We start from the raw sequence: 20,602 nt of genomic DNA on the forward strand, positions 1-20,602 counted from the left end.
AGTTTACTTGAGGTTTTTGCAAATTTATTAAAAATAAAAAAACTGAGAAAGCACATGTACATAAGTATTCAAAGCCTTTGCCATGAAGCTCAAAATTGAGCTCAGGTGCATCCTGTTTCCCCTGATCATCCTTGAGATGTTTCTGCAGCTTAATTGGAGTCCACCTGTGGTAAATTCAGTTGACTGGACATGATTTGGAAAGGCACACACCTGTCTATATAAGGTCCCACAGTTGACAGTTCATGTCAGAGCACAAACCAAGCATGAAGTCAAAGGAATTGTTTGTAGACCTCCGAGACAGGATTGTCTCGAGGCACATATGTGGGGAAGGTTGCAGAAAAATTTCTGCTGCTTTGAAGGTCCCAATGAGCACAGTGGCCTCCATCATCCGTAAGTGGAAGAAGTTTAAAACCACCAGGACTCAGGGAGGTGACCAAGAACCCGATAGTCAGTCTGTCAGAGAGGAGAACCTTCCAGAAGGACAACCATCTCTGCAGCAATCCACCAATCAGGCCTGTATGGTAGAGTGGCCAGACGGAAGCCACTCCTAAGTAAAAGGCACATGGCAGCCCGCCTGGAGTTTGCCAAAAGGCACCTGAAGGACTTTCAGACCATGAGAAAGAAAATTCTCTGGTCTGATGAGACAAAGATTGAACTCTTTGGTGTGAATGCCAGGCATCATGTTTGGAGGAAACCTGGCACCATCCGTACAGTGAAGCATGGTGGTGGCAGCATCATGCTATGGGGATGTTTTTCAGCGGCAGGGACTGGGAGACTAGTCAGGATAAAGGGAAAGATGACTGCAGCAATGTACAGAGACATCCTGGATGAAAACCTGCTCCAGAGCGCTCTTGACCTCAGACTGGGGCGACGGTTCATCTTTCAGCAGGACAACGACCCTAAGCACACAGCCAAGATATCAAAGGAGTGGCTTCAGGACAACTCTGTGAATGTCCTTGAGTGGCCCAGCCAGAGCCCAGACTTGAATCCGATTGAACATCTCTGGAGAGATCTTAAAATGGCTGTGTACTGACGCTTCCCATCCAACCTGATGGAGCTTGAGAGGTGCTGCAAAGAGGAATGGGCGAAACTGGCCAAGGATAGGTGTGCCAAGCTTGTGGCATCATATTCAACAAGACTTGAGGCTGTAATTGCTGCCAAAGGTGCATCGACAAAGTATTGAGCAAAGGCTGTGAATACTTATGTACATGGGATTTCTCAGTTTTTTATTTTTAATAAATTTGCAAAAACCTCAAGTAAACTTTTTTCATGTTGTCATTATGGGGTGTTGTGTGCAGAATTCTGAGGAAAAAAAATGAATTTAATCCATTTTGGAATAAGGCTGTAACATAACAAAATGTGGAAAAAGTGATGCGCTGTGAATACTTTCCGGATGCACTGTAGGTGTCCTTCACACACTCCAAAGTGTTCTTTTGTTCACTGGGTGCAGGTATTTAGTTGAACTGGCTGTCTGTGTAGAGCTGGTTTTTATCTTTGGCCTGTCCATCCTCAGAAAACCAATCCTGGGATATGTCCTTCTAAAAGTTGTAACTGAATGAATGAAGTAAGTCTAAAACACTGCCAAACAATACAAACAAGGCTAATTTCTTGGCTTGCATAAGGACACACACCTCACCCCACCCACTCCGCTTTGTTTCGCCTCTGGCTAAATTACCTCAGTAGAGCAAAATTACATTGACAGGTCACACAATTGGCTCAATGGCCTTTGTCTGTGTGCAGTAATAGAGGTTCACATGATCTCATAAGAAATACACCTGCCGCAGGAAGATCCCACTGTCAGGTTACGCATTTCAAGCAAAGACACAACCATCGGGTGGAAAATGGTAGAAGGCACAGATCTGGAGGACGGTATACAAACTCTAAAACTTTTGTCGAAGAATCATGTAATATGAGGAGCATCACAAATCCCTTGGTGTGCACAGATCAGGCTGTACAACATAACTGAGCACTTGGGCCATCTGGGAGGTGAAACACCAAGTACTGCTGCTCATCGTCAAGAAGGCTATAAAAAACTCTTTATACAGCTTGCTCTGTCTGTTATTCATAATTTATAAGTGAAAACAGCATTAACCCTCACATTTAATTAACCCTCACATTAATCCTCACATTCCAAACGTTAGCCTGAAACAGACCTTACACTGGTCAGGTACAATGGCTCCCAAAACTAATTATGACGTCTCAGATGCCATCCCAGCAGGACTGCTGGAATGTGAAGCTGCCCTTGTTAGTGTGCAAATGTTAAATGTTTAATAGGCCTTGAATGTTAGTCCCCCTGAATGCTATTGTTATTAGAGCTATAATGAATACTCATACAGAAAGATAGTGAAAGAGAGGGAGCCTAATCTGTGTCGAGTCTCATCATACACACTCTCTAAATCTATCGTTTTTTCTCCAAGCTGTCTGGTTTTCATCTCAGATTTCAAGGACATCCACTTGTTGGGATTAACGGCCAAATGCGACTTCAAATTGGATTAAAAATGAAAAACGAATAGAAAGATGGATGGAAAAGACCATAGTGTCCTTCAGATCTATAACTCTATGAAACATATCTTCTCCATTCAAGTTTTGTGAAATTTAGCAAGTTTTTGACACTGGATGTCATCAGAGGTTTATCCTAACTATAATTATAGAAATGCTGAAGCCAAATCATTCAAGTTTTCATAATCTCTTTATTTCCTTAATATACAAATTTCATCCATCATGAAATGTTCAAGACTCTAAAAATATACTATATGGCCCAAGGTTTGTAGACACCTGACCATCCCACCTCTGTGATCTTGCTGGACTTCATGGGAGTGTGTCCGTGGGAATCTGTGTCCATTCAGCCAAAAGCGCACATATTGATGTTGGACAAGAAGACCTGGCTCACTATTGGTGTTCAATAGAGTGGAGGTCAGGGCTTTGTGTGAATCACCCAAGTGGATCCATGTCTTTATGGACCTGACTTTGTGCTCAGGGGTACAGTCATGCTGGGACAGAAAATGGCCTTTTCTAAACTGTTACCACAAAGTTGGAAGTGCACAATTGACTAAAATGTCTTGGTATGCTGTAGCATTATCAATACCCTCTACAGGAACCAGGGGGCCCAGCCCTGAGAAATAGCCTTAAACCAGTGTTTCTCAACCTTTAAGTATTTGCAACCCGAGTTTTCATAACAGTTTTAATTGCGACCCCTAACATTTTTTTGAAACCCTAATAAAATTTATTCCTATATTTTTTGCTGCCGATACACCAAATTAGCGAAATTACGCCACATATGGCAACATTCGCGCTCCCTTTTTTGTTACTCCCTGAGAACCTCTGCCTTAAACCATTGATGCTCCTCCACCAAACTTCATTGTAGACACCATGCAGTCCAGTAAGTATGAATCTCCTGGCATCCATCAAACCCAGATTCATCCATCAGACTGCCTGATAGTGAAACATGATTCATCATTCCAGAGCATACGCTTCAATGTTCAATGTTGCCTTGTTTTACACCACTCCAGCATTGCAGATATTAACCTTAAGCTTGTGTGCAGCTGCTGATTCAAGTATTATTTTTATCACAAACGCATCTTTAGGCTTTCAGTCACCAAGACTGTCACATTAATTGGCAAAGTGCACATCATACTACCTTAACAACAACACCACATGTCTTACAGCTGAAGCAAATATGCACATGTGACAGGAAATGAGCTAAAGGATAAGTTCAGTATATTTCAAGTTGAAGTTATTTCTTTACAAGCATGCTACATAGGTATTTTTTACGTGAAATTGTTTTCTAAAGTTATATGCTTTCTATAAACCCATCTCATTAAGTTTCATTAAGCTTGCAATGCACAGTTTTTATGCTAATGCTGCTTCCAGAAGATTGGAAATGTACTGTGAGTGATGCAACAGAGGAGAAGCAATTTTTAGGCACTTCTGCACTCAACACCCATCCCCCCCTCCACACCCCTAACTCTGGGAAATTTCTGTGGTCTCCCACTTCATGGCTGAGCTGTTGCTTCTCCTAGACTGCTTCAGAAAGCATTTGATGAGGTGCCACATGAGAGGTTGGGCATCAAATTAAAAGAAGTGGGAGTTCAGGGTGATTTTTTAGACACAGAAAGCAGAGGGTGATGGTGTGAGGAACCTCATCAGAACTGGCTGATGTTAAGAGTGGTGTTCCACAGGGGTCAGTGCTAGGGACACTGCTATTTTTAATATATATATAAATGATTTAGATAGGAATATAAGTAACAAGCTGGTTAAGTTTGCAGATGATACCAAGATAGGCGGATTAGCAGATCATTTGGAATCCGTTATGTTATTACAGAAGGATTTGGATAGCATACAGGCTTGGGCAGATTTGTGGCAGATGAAATTTAATGTCAGTAAATGTAAAGTATTACACATAGGAAGTTAAAATATTAGGTTTGAATTCACAATTGGCGGTCGGAAAAACGAGAGTACACCTTATGAGAAGGATTTAGGAGTCACAGTGGACGCTGAGCTATCAACTTCCCAACAATGTTCAGAAGCCATTAAGAAGGCTAACAGAATGTCAGGTTATATAGCGCCTTGATGTGTGAAGTCCAAGTCAAGGAGGTTCTGCTCAACCTTTATAACACAATGGTGAGGTCTCATCTGGAGTCCTGGGTTAAGTTTTGGTCTCCTGGCTACAAAAAGGACACAGCAGCACTAGAAAAGGTCCAGAGAAGAGTGACTAGACTGAGTCCAGGGCTACAGGAGTTGAATTATGAGGAAAGATTAAAAGAGTTGAGCCTTTACAGTTTAAGCAAAAGAAGATTAAGAGGTGACATGATTGAAGTGTTTAAAATTATGAAGGGAATTAGTCCAGTGGGTCAAGACTGTTATTTTAAAATTAGTTCATCAAGAACATGGGGACACAGTTGGAAACTTGTTAAGGGTAAATTTCGCACCAATGTTCTTTATATAAGGAATGATAGACACTTGGAATAAAATACCAAGTAGTGTGGTAGACAGTAAGACTTTAGGGACTTTCAAAACTCGACTTGATGTTTTTTTGGAAGAAATAAGTGGATAGGACTGGCGAGCTTTGTTGGGCTGAATGGCCTGTTCTCATCTAGAGTGTTCTAATATTCTAATGTTCTAGACACTTTCACTTCATACTAATAGCACTTATGGTTGACTGAGGCAGATCTAGCAGAGCAGATATTTTGCTTACTGACTTGTGGCAAAGGTGGCAGCCCACGTTTAAGTCATTGAGCTCTTCATCATGACCCAAACTGCATAGCTATGCACTTAATTAACAATGGATGGAGCTGGAACACCTGAACTCAGTGATTTGGAGGGGTGTCCACATACTTTGGGCCATATAATGCAGTTGTCCTTTTGATTTAGCAGCCACACCTTGCAACCTGCAGCACCTGCTACAGCAACTTTCTACAAGGTGATGCACTACAAAAAGTGAGAAGACCCCTTTGGTTTTAGTAGGAGCTGTAATGAATGAAACATGCAAACTTCTTTCTTCTCAGAATTTGATGCAACTGACTCAAAATTCTGAAATTGTGAAATGTAATATTCAGTAAGAGTTGTTTTTGTAATTTTAAAGTTTATTTTTGGAGTAAAAAACAATACATATTTCTCCTTAAAAACTTGTTCACACCTGGGTTCTTTTCTAGAGCTGTGTAACTCTAGCACACAAATAAAATCAATTCTGTTTGTTCCTCTTGTTCACATCATCATGGAGGAGTGCAGTGCATTTTTTAATGTGACATACTGTGTATTTTCCACTTGAAGACACGCAAAAACACACCATTGTGCACAACACCATGTTTTCTGCACAAAAAAAGACGCTATATGGGAAGCACTTGCACCCCCAGTTACCTAGCAACCACCCTTGACCAGGGCCTTCTCAACGTATGGGCACAATGGGCACTGGCCGGGGGCCCCAGGAGCATAGTGGCCCACAGTGTTTCTGATGCCTATGTATGTTTCTGCTTTGCTGTCAAAACAGGGGCTCCAGCACACTACTTTGCCTGGGGTCCTCTGACATTGTTAAGACGGCCCTTCCCTTGACTCCAGAAGCTGAGGAACACTAAATGTGCTGTGGAGCTTTGAGTTTAATTTCTGTCTCCAATGCATCTTTAGCACTGTGATCAACAAGATGGTCATCACAATTGACATCATACTATCAGAACGACCACAACACATGACTGAGAACTCAACAAAATGTAGACAAGAAATGAATCTGATGTTTTTTTTCTTTTTGACTATACCTCTTTATTTAACTATTAATGAAGATGCATACAATATTAATGTATGTAAAGACTTCCAGACCTGAATTAAATGCCTTTCTTCATGTGGCAGTAATTTCATGATTTGTTTTGCAATTTTTTTTTACAAAGCGATACCAAGGGGCAATGTTTTAAGACATATTTCATAAACAGCATTATCCATTATTGCTGCTGCTCGAAGGCTCTGTTGAGCCCCTCGGTGAGTAGATCTCTGATGACAATCTTCTCCATTAGACACAGCACACTACTACAGCCTGATGAGAACTGTAGCCCCTATGTCAGCTCTGGTTTTTGGGTTGGCCCTGTCCCATCATAACAATTCAAAACACAATGCAGAGGATGAAATCCTTACAGAGAAGCAAAAAAGTCACAAAAAACAGAAAATCTAACAAAAACAGGAGCACTCCCAATATTACAAACAAAAGTGCAATGATCTCCTGATATGAACTTACTCAGCTCTCGCCTTAAATTGCCTGAGTGACGGCTCAAAAGGAGTGATGTCATGGTGGCCCCGCCTCCTGGGGCTCCACCCACAAAACAAAAAACAATGGAAGTGCAGTAAAGGGACAACATACATTTATGAACATAGGAGAAAATACATAAAATATAAGAAATAATAATTCATATACAACAATATATCATAAAATGCATATGAATGCAAAGCATTAGTGTTTGTCTTATTTTTGGAAGCTGCGTAAAGATAGATAGATAGATAGATAGATAGATAGATAGATAGATAGATAGATAGATAGATAGATAGATAGATAGATACTTTATTAATCCCAAGGGGAAATTCACATACTCCAGCAGCAGCATACTGATAAAGAACAGTATTAAATTAAAGAGTGATAACAATGCAGGTATACGGACAGACAATAACTTTGAATAATGTTAACGTTTAACCCCCCGAGTGGAATTGAAGAGTCGCATAGTGTGGGGGAGGAACGATCTCCTCAGTCTGTCTGTGGAGCAGGACAGTGACAGCAGTCTGTTGCTGAAGCTGCTCCTCTGTCTGGAGATGATACTGTTCAGTGGATGTAGTGAATTATCCATGATTGACAGGAGCCTGCTCAGCGCCCATTGCTCCACCACAGATATAAAAAAGGTCCAGCTCCATGCTTACAATAGAGACTGCCTTCTTCACCAGTTTGTCCAGGTGTGAGGCGTCCCTCTTCTTTATGCTGCCTCCCCAGCACACCACCGCGTAGAAGAGGGCGCTCACCACAACCGTCTGATAGAACATCTGCAGCATCTTATTGCAGATGTTGAAGGACATCAGCCTTCTAAGGAAGTATAGTCGGCTCTGTCCTCTCTTGCACAGATCATCAGTACTGGCAGTCCAGTCCAATTTATCATCCAGCTGCACTCCCAGGTATTTATAGGTCTGCACCCTCTGCACACAGTCACCACTGATGATCACAGGGTCCATGGTCCTGGTCCTCCTAAAATCCACCACCAGCTCTATTTATACTATTTCATTCACCTCACCACTGATGAGTGCAGAACATTTTTTAAAATTGTGACATGCTGCATGTTTCCACACATAACTCACATCAATTGCACCATCATGTACATAAATGGATTTTCTCTGTTCGCTCATTACTAGTCATCCTCTAGCTGTGTCATGACCAGGATGATAAAAATGGTCAGTCCAGATGGACACAGTATGAAAACAGTCCAGAAATAAGTATGAAAAAAATGAAAGACCACCAAAAACAAAAACCAAGAGCAAAAAGGGACAAATGAGAGGTTCTAACTAGATATTATTTCTCTAACGTATAGCACAAGGATGTTAGGCTTGTTTCTTGATTGCTTGTTCAAAGCTTGGAAGCCTAACGTCGTGAACTAGGAGTCCCAAAGTACGCAAGTCCCAAAAGCACTTCTAAAACTGCCCCCAACAGGAGAAATTCCGTCAAAAACCCCAACTAGACACCAAGGTTCTGGTACAATCTTTATAAAGTAAATGATTTATTCCTCAAAAAAAATGTTTTCCAATCATAATGGAGCTCTGTGGAGCACAAAAGCAAAATGGAATTGCCTGTAACAAGAAGGCAATCCAAATCAAACAAATCCAAATACAGACTTCAATAGCAAGGTCAAAACTCTGCTGGATGGAGGGCAGTTCCTGGCAGTGATTGGCAGGAGGCCCCACCTCTTGAAGGACCACCCATAAAATACATGGAACATAAGACAGGCAAAGAAAACACAGTGCGGATAATTAAGAAAATAAACATTAATATAAACAAAAGAAGAACAAAAAGGATATTAAACAAGAATCTGAACGCCAGCTAACCTTATGCCATCATCTTTTGTAGTATTAGACTGATGATGTCACATGTAGTAATGTAAGCAATGGTCACTGCTGCTATTAATAAACTAATTACAAAATGGTGCCATGATGATGTCTCATAAATAACCATAACAATTTAATGACAATATAAAAGCAGATTAACGCTGAAACAAATGGAAAAAAATGAATCTATATGGCCTTATATGAATTATAACCATCTAGAGCTTTGCCCTGGTGCTGCCGTTTTTTTTCTTTTTGATTGTACAGGTTGAAGTACTTGAATGCCTCGCCTCATTTGTTGTTTGATTTATTGATCCTAACAAATACGTTCTGAGATTTTTTAAGTAAGGAAGACATAAGTTTGGAGGTAAAGCTGTTATCCATATTAGTAACCGAGAATGGTAAACCAGATGGCATGGACGCAGGTACACGGAGATGGGACCATGAGACGTACTGCGCAGGCGCGTACAGCGCACGTCTCATAAACCGCACGCGAAGTCGTATCCACCGTACACGAAGGAGTCATGGCCCAAAAATGAAAGAGTTCAACTGACGTGAATGAGAAATGAAGCAACAACGCGCCCATGGCTAATGACTACCGACACAGCCACACAAAAAAGAGGACTCTGCGCTGCAGCCCAGATTCAAACGGAAGAGGCTACGGAGGCCCCACGGGTCCTTAAAGTACGGAAGGCGCAGGCGTCAGTGCCATATTGTGAGTGGCACTACTGCGGAGTGAAGGCACAGACGTCACCGCCATATTGTGTGTGGCACTACTGCGGAGTGAAGTTAGGAATAATGTGCTGCTTGGGTCGACTAATGTATTGCAGGATACCCAACGCCGGGGGTAGGCAAACGAAGCGAGCAGGGGGCGGAGCCCCCTTGTACTCACTAACCATGACATTAGAGAGTGGAAGCATGTTATCTGTTAAGGATTTAGTTGTACTCTGTACACTTGTCAGTAAAGACCCCATAAATATTCTGGAACTTTCTCCACTTTGAAATCCAAGTATTCCGTACGTTATAAACCATTTGTTTTAGATTTCTCCTGTTGTTAATTAAGTAAAACTCGAGAGGATACTTCATTTTTTTTTTCTTTAAATCTCAAGTTATGCTTCACTTGCCTAAAGAAAACAAGTTTCTGTGGGAAACAAGTGTAGGTCCAGATTGTGAAAAAATCACTTTGACTTCAAAATGCACTATCTATCCTTTAATTGTGGAATTCAAAATACTCAAAGAGATCAATAACGTTCTTCTATTAGAATTAATTTGCTTGAATGAGTCACCACTTGACATGATGAGGAAAAGCCTCTGAAATGGATGCTCCACACTGAAGATCATGGGAATCAGGCATCAACTACAGCATGGAAACACAGATGGATTAAAAAAAATCAACTAATTAAAATGCTGGACGAACTACTGGCACAGGAAGAGACAAATTTAAATCTACCTAGAGCAGGCTGTCCACAAAACTGCAAAAAGAAGACTAGTGAGAAAGACCACCACGAGACATCTGAGAACTCTGAAGGAGTGACACAAGCTACAGTGAATAAGATTGGACAGACTGTGCAGACAGCAACTGTCGCAGCTTTAAGGGAGAATGGAGAAGAGAAAAAATGTACGGGACATCTTGGCTAAAGAAGGCACATGGGAGACTCTGAAGTCACCTGGAAGAAGGTCCAAAGGCCTGATGATACCAAAATTGAGCCGTTTGGCAATTGAACTAAATGCTGTGTCTGTTGTGAGTCAAACATTGCACATTATCAAAAACATGCCATTCCTACCAAGAAGCTGGGTGGTGGTGTCCTTATGGTGTGGAGATGCTTCTCTGAAGCAGGCCATGGATGGAATAGCTTCTTCTACTGTGATAATCTATATATATAATTCACTAAGTCCATGGCAAGCAAGACGCATGCAAGACAGCCATGCCCGCCAACTCACAGAGCCCCGTCCACCAACAATTCACTAAACAGCTGACCATGGCGCGAGAGCGAAAGCATTTGCCAAGAATGTGTTCATTAATCAAGAACGAAAGTCGGAGGTTCGAAGAAGATCACATACCGTCATCGTTCCGACCATACACGATGCCAACTGGCGATCCGGCGGCGTTATTCCCATGACCCACTGGGCAGCCAACTGAGTAACCAAAGTCTTTGGGTTCCGGTGGGAGTATAGTTGCAAAGCTGAAAATGAAAGGAATTGACAGAAGGCCACCACCAGGTGTAGAGCCTTTGGCTTAATTGGACTCAACACGGGAAACCTCACCCAGCCCGAACGTAGATCACAGATGCATACGACTGAGGCAGTGTGTGGAAAATGAACAGTCAACGTGACTCACAAGTGCATGTGGACTGTACACAGACGAAAGCAATTCAGGTGAGGAGTTGGGGGCGGACCATGAGCAGGCAGTGCGTACTGAACGATGACTAAGAGATGACTTAAGAAATCGGCAGACTAGAATGGCGGGGGCGGAATGGGTCTCAGACGATCGAACTTGCCTATCTAGAGGATGTAAATATCCTAACACGGGTTCCGTAGGTGAACCTGCGGATGGATTGTTACCGGTTGTGCCGACCCTTCGTTGGATAGTTAGGACCTGAAACCTCTCGGGCTCGCTTCCCCGCCCTCTCTCCAGAGTTCCATCTTTGCATTCACTTACAGTCGTATCCTCAAACCCACCCCATTTGGCCAACTGTGTCTTTCAGGAAGTGTTCACCCCATGGACTGGTGCCTTTTCCACGCTTGGTTCCTTCCTTGCATTTGATGCCGCTGGAGTAGGTTGTGGCCACCTCATAACCCTGACCTGGATTACATAGGTCTAAGAATGTTTTGCATGTTTTGAATCTAAGGGTGTGACCTCTGATGACCCCATATTCCATTCTACATTGGTTCCAGCCTTGAACCCAAAGCTATCATTATAGGCTCTGCACTGCCCCCACATTCTTCTAATGAAGAGAGCCAGTGATGGATCTGTAATTTAACAAAAACTGGAATTATCTGAACTATTGTGGAAGCAATCCATCAAGGGAGGAAAAGTTAAAAGAGGAGAATCCACAGGTAAGAAGGGTAGGCAAGCATTGTAGATCACTAAGGCTTGTCTTTCAGCATAAACACTGTCATGCAAGTTTATTTTGCTTTGTATACTTTCCTTCTGCTGGAGTAGAATGCAGAACTTTTGAACTCCATCATTTGTTTTGCTCCTTGGGTAATACAGTATACAGTATATATAGAGCGAATAAGACAAAACAGTCTTGGCCGAACCCCCAACCTGCAGAGTCTTGCATGTCTGGAATCCGTACTGTTCTGATATACTTTCCGCGAGCTGTGAGCTTTCACCTTGGAATGCTGTCCAGCCTGCATGTTCATGACATGCCTGAGGCATGCTTTTGGAATTAAAGTGAAATTACCAAGAGTTCTCCATACATTTGAGCTCCGAAAGAGCATTGGTGCAGCACCAGCAATGCAGAGGATACAGATCAGTCCTTCAGAGAATGAAGGGGGACCTTTGAGGGATATTCTAATAATAAAGCATTGAATGTCAGTAAAACAGAGTCACTGCCTCGTAAAGTTACTGGCTGATCAGAGCGGCACACTCTCTGAAGGGCTGTTGCAGGTGGAGTGATCATTCTGCCGAAATCTTCATGACGCTGCACATTACTTCTTCTCTTTTTTTAGCCATGTGTTATTATAAGCACACGTACCACTCAGGGCGACACAGCGGCGTGGCAGTCAGCACTCTGTCTCTGAATTCTGGGTCCAGTCTTACACTGCCCTTCTTGAGGTTGTCCTCTTGGAGGTCTAATGCTGTACATGCATACTGGCAAGGATATCTGGTTTTCTATTAAATAGACTGGGCAACACTTTGAAGCACTTTTTCCAGATTCATCCCAATTCTGCAGTAATCCTCCTCAAGGTGAAGTGCTGTCTTGTTCTTCTTCTTTGAGCATGAAAATTTCTAGCACTTCTTTCATTAATTCATTCCCTTCTGGTGGAAGAGGTTCCAAATAGTTGAGTGTCAATGAAGGTTCTCTTATGTGTGGTTTGTTCATCTTTCAAACATCTACATCAGTCTGAGTTCCAGGTCTGGATCACTGAAGCTTTTGTTGTGGTTTACACCTACACGTGGAGCCACCTTACTCAGATGATGAGGTTCTGCTGTTTCATTCGTGTAACTGCTTGCCAAATGAAATTAATTCTAAAACCTATACTCTGTATGTCGACTTACACTGTAAATGCCATACCAAAGTGGTGTAGTGTACAGAGAGACACTTCTGATTCTGGCTCCCCAAATGAAGGCAGGAGGCTCCCTTTTACGCTGCACATGTTAGTACTCCAGGTGACTTGGAAGTGAGGTCTGGAAGCACTCTCCGGTGTGGTGGAAACCCAACAAAGTGGGACTCTGCAGCTCCCCCTGGTGGCCCCCACGGAAACTAACTGGGCTGTACCAAACTCCAACTTCCATGGAGCCCCAGGGGGGCTGTCATATAGCGCTCAGGGGGAGGCAGTGCCCCATGCATTTCTGCTCCCCCAGTCCTTTGTTTACAAAAGTGTCCAACCCAGATAAGAGCCCTGGATGTCCATCACTATATATATACCACATATATATGGGCTTGGGGGCACGCTTCACTTGGCTCCATACCTGAATAATGGTAAGATTTTTACACAGTTTAAACTTAAAGGGGCTATTTGGAGAAGGTAAGGTGTCCAATAAGGAAGGAAAGATGTACTCTCATGAGACCAAGTCAGGTCAAGTTGGGGAGCATGCACTGGTACAGGTGTTGCCGCACCCACTACATGACAAAACAGCTCAGGATCCCGGTTTGCAACCCCCCAGGCAGACACGCGGTCCAGTCCCCCCCTCCGGAAATGACCCTCTATCTGCCACAGCCAGGTGTTACATGGGTGACCCCTTGGCCTGGTCCAGCTACTCGGGTCCCCAACAATTAGGATCTTGCGAGCCGGATCACCCTTGGGGAAACACGCCACATGGCCGTAGTGCCGTAACTGACGCTCCCTCACAATGCAGGTAATGTGCCCCATTTGGGACTCATGATACCAACTAAACACAATTCTTTCACTCCCTTCCTACCTCCAACCTTACTCTAGGACATTAGTCTTCCCTTCCCCTCCTCTTCATCCTTGCCAGTCCAGCTCCTTATGATTGGAGGAGCAGATACCTAAGGAGGAGACTAAAGCACAGACGCAATCTGCTGCTAACCCTTGTGGCCAGAGGACTGAATTTTCATTGTAACCAGCAGGTGTTCTCGTAACCTCACAGATAGGATACAAAAGATCTCATTTTCTGGTCTGTTACTTGGCTCTGTTACACTAAATATATTTATGGGTGGAGTGTGGCAAAATATGTTTTAAATGAGAAAGACCTCAGTAGCACATAAAGTATAAAATATAACAGAAAGCAGAATCCAATGATAACTCTGAATTTGAATGCTCAAACACTGCAAATATGAATCTTCATCTAGAGAATAAGAAACGAGTGCAGGCCCACCCATCCATTTTCATGTTTGCTTTATCCCATCTTTGGTCACAGGGAGTTAGTGGTGCCTGCTCTGGAAATGATGGGTGCAAGGTAGGTACTATCCATAGGTGAAATGCTAGACGACTAAGTACAGTCTCATTAACTGGGTGGAATATTTGAGAGGTCACCATCATCTTACCTGGCAGGTACTAGGACCCTCATGAGAACCTACAGTATGGAGAGCTAAGAACACCATAGATGATGTAAAAGTGGGGAACAAAACCACACCTAAATACATCCATCCATCCATTTTCCTACCCGCTGAATCCGAAAAACAGGGCCACGGGGGTCTGCTGGTGCCAACACAGGGCACAAGGCAGGAACCAATCCCGGGCAGGGTGCCAACCCACCGCAGGACACACACAAACACACCCCCACACCAAGCACACACTAGGGCCAATTTAGAATTGCCAATCCACCTAACCTGCATGTCTTTGGACTGTGGGAGGAAACCGGAGTGCCCGGAGAAAACCCACGCAGACACGAAGAGAACATGCAAACTCCACGCAGGGAGGATCCAGGAAGCGAACCCAGGTCTCCTAACTGCGAGGCCACCTAAATACAGAGAAATAGAAATATGAATTTTAAAAGGTGACATAAAAAAATGGACTTGATACATTGTAAATAAAATTGAAATTAAAGTTTGCAAATAAAAATTAGTGGACTTTGGGTTTCAGTTAAAGCTGGCCCTGGTATTCATGTAGCCTACTGGAGCTGAGCATTTAAAACCAGAATGAAAGCTGGTTCAGAAAACAGCAGCTTTTATATCCACTTATTACAATGATAATGTGAAATTGGATATTGGAACACACACTTTAATTGGGTTTATTCAGAACCGTTATGCCTCTTCTTAATTGTTTGTACTGTATTAAATTTCCTGAGAGCTGCATTTTTGGACGACTGTTCACGAGGTCTTTAAAGCAGCACCTCCTTACTCCACGCTGGCCTCGGCCATGGCGGTGCGACTCCTGTGCTGCTCGTTTTTCTTCCTTTCGGACTCGAGAACTCCCATATTTACAGCGCCTTTCTAATGAGAACGGGTCCATGCCCCTAGAAAGCGAAAATACCAGCATTTATGGCTGCCGAAGAACACGATGCCTTAAGGAATGCAAGTCTTAAACCAGTTCGTACAAGAATCTGCGTCTGTTGTCCTGGCAAGTGCAAACAATGGCATCTGCCTGCTTCTGTCACTTCGGCTGTGATGATTTTTGCGCACCGGTGGGACGGACAGGTATTTCCACTTCGAAGTGAGATCTTTCTATTTTTGGCCATTTCTTGTTACCCGGCCCCTCCGCTTTAATTGGACGGCTGCCAGGGTAACGAGTCGAAAATAAAGTGAGCGAAAGGCAAATGAGCTGCTGGGGCGAGGGCGCGAGCGCGAGAAGAGCCTCCCGGAGAGCCAATGAGAGCAGGCGAGGGGCCGGGCCGCCGTGTGATAAAATTCATCCCGGGGTGTGTCGTCCAAGTTGCCAGCGCATGAGACCGAAAAGTTCCCGACCTTTTCCAGGGCTTGATTAGGGATGATTTTTGGCTGCGTTTTCACTGCAGGCGGGCGGCTTTCTCTCTCGAGCAGGTAACCGATCAGACCAACCGGCAGACTTCCAGCTGGCGGATATACCGCGCACCCGAGGCTAGGATGGCGGCTGCACGTTGAAGTCTTTCACATCTCCTTATCACTTTTCCAGCCCAGCTATGATAGCTCAAATCCGTTGGACGGAGAACTGATAAGGGTATGTGACTGACACTCGCCGCTCTTCGAAGTGAGGCTCCGAGCGTCGAAACACCTCAAAGGAGGTGCAGGAAGAACCAGCCGGCTGCCAAAGTTGGGAGGAACCGATCAGATAAGTTGCTGCCTCGGCTTTGATCTCCGGGAGTCTGACAGACCCTACGGCATTGCTGTGCCCTGTAAGGCGTTTGTTATTGATGCCGATAACTTAATGGGGTCACAAAAGATTTTGGTTTTGGCAATCGGATGGAAAAATGAATAGCCTAAAAATTAAAAAGCATATGGTTGGTTTTCTGCGGATCTTCAGTATTTCTTGCAGATCTAAATTCTCGCATGCTCAGTGTGAGAGTGATAGTGAGAGGAGTGTGGGTGTGTGCCGGTGTCATGAGCTGGGCAGGCGCGCCGTCCAGGGTTGGTTCCTGGCCTTCTACCACTGGTACTTTTTACTAGACCCTGAATTCCGCGATCATCAACTTGAATGCATTCGCGAAACAGGCAAAAGGAACCGTTTAGTGAAAACAGTAAAACTAGCAAAAATGATATGCATAATATACAACCAATTAAAGGTAAAGCTTGCAGGCGCCAGCCTTCGTAAAGATCTCCATTTTTTTTCACGTAGCCCAAAAGATGCAGGTGCTGTAGGTGAATGGGGGACCGTGTCCAGAAATGGCTTTTCAGTCCGTCCTGATCTCATTTCTGCTCAGTGCCATGGAGCAGTTTGGACGGGAGCAGGAATGACTTTGAATGCGTTTCTTAGGACTTTTTCCGGTTTGTCTCCATTCGAGTTCATTTTCTCCAGAGATCCCAGTTTCCCCCCACAGCTCAGTGAGAACCCGTTTAGCTAAATGTCATCCCCACGTGTGTGTGTGTGTGTTTGTGTGTGTGCGATGGATGGGGGTCTCGGCCACGTCTGATCACTGACTTACCTTGTGCTGCTGGGCCAAGAAGTGTGGAAAATGCGAATTAACACATGAATGAAAAATCAGTATTCCCTTTTACTACTGTTTGTATGGTATTGCTTCCACGTTGGGATACCAGCTATGTAGAAACTGGGTGGATTTCAACAATCTCAATTAAGTAGCCTGTCGATGTCAAGTGTGTAATCTTAAACAGATATATTATTCTAATATGTGACTCAGAACTAGCTTTGAACTCATACAGTATTTCAACGGTATTTTAATAGGTTTCAAATACATAATCCATCATTTTGGTACTCTACATTACATTTCAGGACAGGGTAGCTTACGCAGTCAGCAGTTCGGTAAGGAAGGATGGGACGCCACTTCTTTAATTTCTGCTTTAGGTTAAATATGTATACATTTTTTATTTTTACAGAGGTTCTTTTTGTTATTTTTATGGAATGCTGGTTTGTTTTTCATCATGTTAATGCACATTCTTTTAAGGAAGTAATGCCCTTTTTAAAAATATGCGTTTTGGAAAGACTCATCTGAAAGTGTTTATTACTCTGTTATTAAAATGACAATTTTGATGATGTTTTCAATAGTTAGATGAGTGTTTAGAAATACAGATAGTGTTTTTGTAAACTAAAAATAGCTCTCTCGTTATTCTTCACAATTTATTATATATGTGAAAATATACTTTTTTTGTCGGTGTCTTGTAGTTTATAAGATTTGTGGTGTTCCTTTTATTCTACACATGCTGTTCATTTGTGCATAAAAAGAATGTTTTAAAACCATACTGTTTAATGCGATGGTGTTCAAGAACCAGCGCTCTGAAAACTAAAGGTGCCAACGTAGTTCCTCAGAGCGATGCCATAGGGGAACCATTTGTCATTCCTAAAAGAAGCATCCACTTGAAAGTTTCAGAAAGAATTTTGTATTTCCTGTAACAGGCTCCATAAATAATCATGAACAGATGATGACAAATTTGTTAACAAAACAAATGGTTACTGATTTTAAAAGAGCTGCTGCATGCAACAAGAACTCAGATTAAGTTTAGTTCTTTCTGATTTGTTTGTATCCTTCTAGAAAGCCTGTTATACATGAAAATATTTCTGTTTGGTCCACATCTCGGGACCTTTCCAAAGCCCAAAAAATCCTGCTCGGAATGAAGTGACTCTCTTTCAAGCAACGGTCCTGCACGGAGCCACACAAGTGTCATGAAGAACGGCTGTTTTTAATAGAACGCTTCTGAATTCTAGCCATGGCAATGCCCGTGCCTTGCTAGCCCGTTTTCCCTCCGCTTGCGTGTTCTTTTTCTGGCTAATCCGGTTTCCATTTGCATGCACAAAATAGGCCGACCTGTAAATCCAAACTGATCCGGCATGCGTGAGGGTGGACCCTGCGTCGGGGTGATGCTTAGTGCCCCACTAATGGAGTGAGCAGATGTAGAGTGTTAAACTTACGGACATAAACGTTTACTTCTGCGTAACGTCTTGAAACTGTACCCGATGATTTGCTTCCAACTGTCACAAACAACAAAATGAGCCCCTCGGTCGCGATCAGACCCGTACGGATGGGCTACTAGTCCATTTATAAGCAGGTTTATAAGGTCCACTATCAGTAATTGACCTGCTCATGTGTTTCAGGAACATGCCAGTGAAATGGAAATATCCACAGCGGGACCCTGAATTCTTGACGTCTCGCAGACATCAATACAAGCAACTTTGCTTTTTCAAAGACGACACTTTAGCTATTTATTTATTTACAAAACGAAAGCGGCTGATTTTATGTTTGATATCGTTTAAGACGCTACAGGCTAGATGATAATGCGCACGCGCATTATGTCCTCAACGATAACTGCGAAAATTTGCAAGAAGCGTGACGAATACGCAGCAACGAGTAAAGGGGGTTTGTGAATTACGAGCAGAAATATTTCATTCAAATATTCAGCGATTTGTTTTAAAATGCAGGGGAGGGGCCGCGCCCAAACACAATTTATAAAAAATGAATTGCTCTGTGTGTGTGTTTTAGAAAACTTCAACATATTAGTTGTGTACCGGAAACTACTCAGCAGAAATAGCCATATGGTATTAAATGATCCCGTAAAAACTTCAAGTTTACGTTTACAAGTGCTAATTCAAAACTGGCAGTCTTGTCTTTTAGATTAGTACGCGATCTGTCTGTCTTCTCTTCAGATACAGGAATATTTACTGGCTTTTCCTCTTTATTTTAATGGCAGTCCTGCAAGGAGAGGTCTTTTTGGTGTGGCATCAAACAGTTTATTATTTAAGGATGTGTCTACATGCTGGAGAAGACCTGAGGTGTTGCAGCTTAGGCGATTAATCATAAATAACAGTAAAGACTTTGGGTGCTGCAAACAAAGAAAGATGAGTCACCATTTCAATTGCCTTTTGATCTGCAGTCTGGTATTTTAGTAGAAATTTCTGCCTCTTACTGTACACCTTGTTCCAGGTCTGCCCAAAATACCCTTTTTTATTTTTATACTGGCTGTGCTACCCATCTAAAAAGGGCTGAAACGTAAGGAATCGACCTCAGCATTAATATATGCAGTGCATAGTCTTTTGTAAAATATTTTGTATTGTGTATATATAGTAATAAAGTGCATTGGGTTTGTCTTTCCAACAGATGGTGCATCATAAATATTTGTTGTAATAAAATGCATTACTACAAACGTTTGTGATGTGGCATCTGTTGGAGTCACAAATACAATGCGTTTGTCTCTGCTGTGTCATTTGGTGTGGGATTTGTAAAGTGTTATCAGTTGGAATGACAGAGACACAGCAACTGGACAGACACACAGGTGCATGTCTTTTTGTTAAGGTATTTAGGTATATATCTTAATGTATACACACACAGTGCATATATACAAACATATAATTATCTGTATGTACTGTATAAAATATGTGTACATTAATTAATTAATTTTTTCTGTTCATTGCTTTTGCACCATCTAACTGTCCAGTTTTCAAGACAAGGCAGTAGAGTCAGGTTCTCTTGGAGTATCAGACACTTGCAGGTTTGGAGTTCCTGTTCTTTTCTTGCTCTATTTAAAGGGCAGTATGGAGAGCAGGGGTTTCTCTATTACTTCACACTCCTCTTTAATGCGTATTTTCTACTTGTTATTTTGCTTAGCCTTATATGTAACCTTTTAAGGTAGACACCATCCCAAATATGTACTGTTGTATTACATCTAGATGGTTCATAGACCAAAGGCAAGAAGACCTCTCTGGGTCTTGCAACTGGAGAGTGAAGGATAGGGTTTTCAACTGACGGGTTGTGGCGTCCAGCCGGACTCTTGAAACACTGGCCATGCACATTGCGCCTTCATTTTATAGCAGCCTCAGAAGCTGTGAGTTTCATTTAGGTCAAAGAATGCTTTGTTACTAGCTGGGTGGAGGGGATGTGCTTTCGTACGAGTCACTGTCTCCAGTGTTCCCCTTCTTTTAAGCCCATTATTGTCTAAAAGGAGTCTCACTGGTTTTTCAGTTGGTCACAATTGTAACTATGAGCAGCAGCACCCTGCAGTAAGGTTAAGTGACCCGTCCAAAGTCGCCACTGCCTGCACACATTGGCTGAAGGTTTTAAATGTCACTGAAGAAGCTGTGCAGCAGTCCATTTGTCTATCTTGTGACACACCTAATTCGAGTTTAGGGTTGTGGGAGAGCATTTCCTGGGATCACTGGACAAAAGGCAAGAGTCATCCCTAGATGGGTATGCCAGTTCATCACTGGGCCAACTTGCACATACTGGGCTAGTAGAGATTCACCAGTCAGCCTAACCTGCATATACTTACTGAAACCCATAGCACCATGCGGAGCATAGGCCATCAATGACACCTCCCAAGCATGTCCAGCTCTGGAG

The sequence above is a fragment of the Erpetoichthys calabaricus genome, chromosome 17 (genome assembly GCF_900747795.2).
Source record: "Erpetoichthys calabaricus chromosome 17, fErpCal1.3, whole genome shotgun sequence".
Taxonomy (NCBI): domain Eukaryota; kingdom Metazoa; phylum Chordata; class Cladistia; order Polypteriformes; family Polypteridae; genus Erpetoichthys; species Erpetoichthys calabaricus.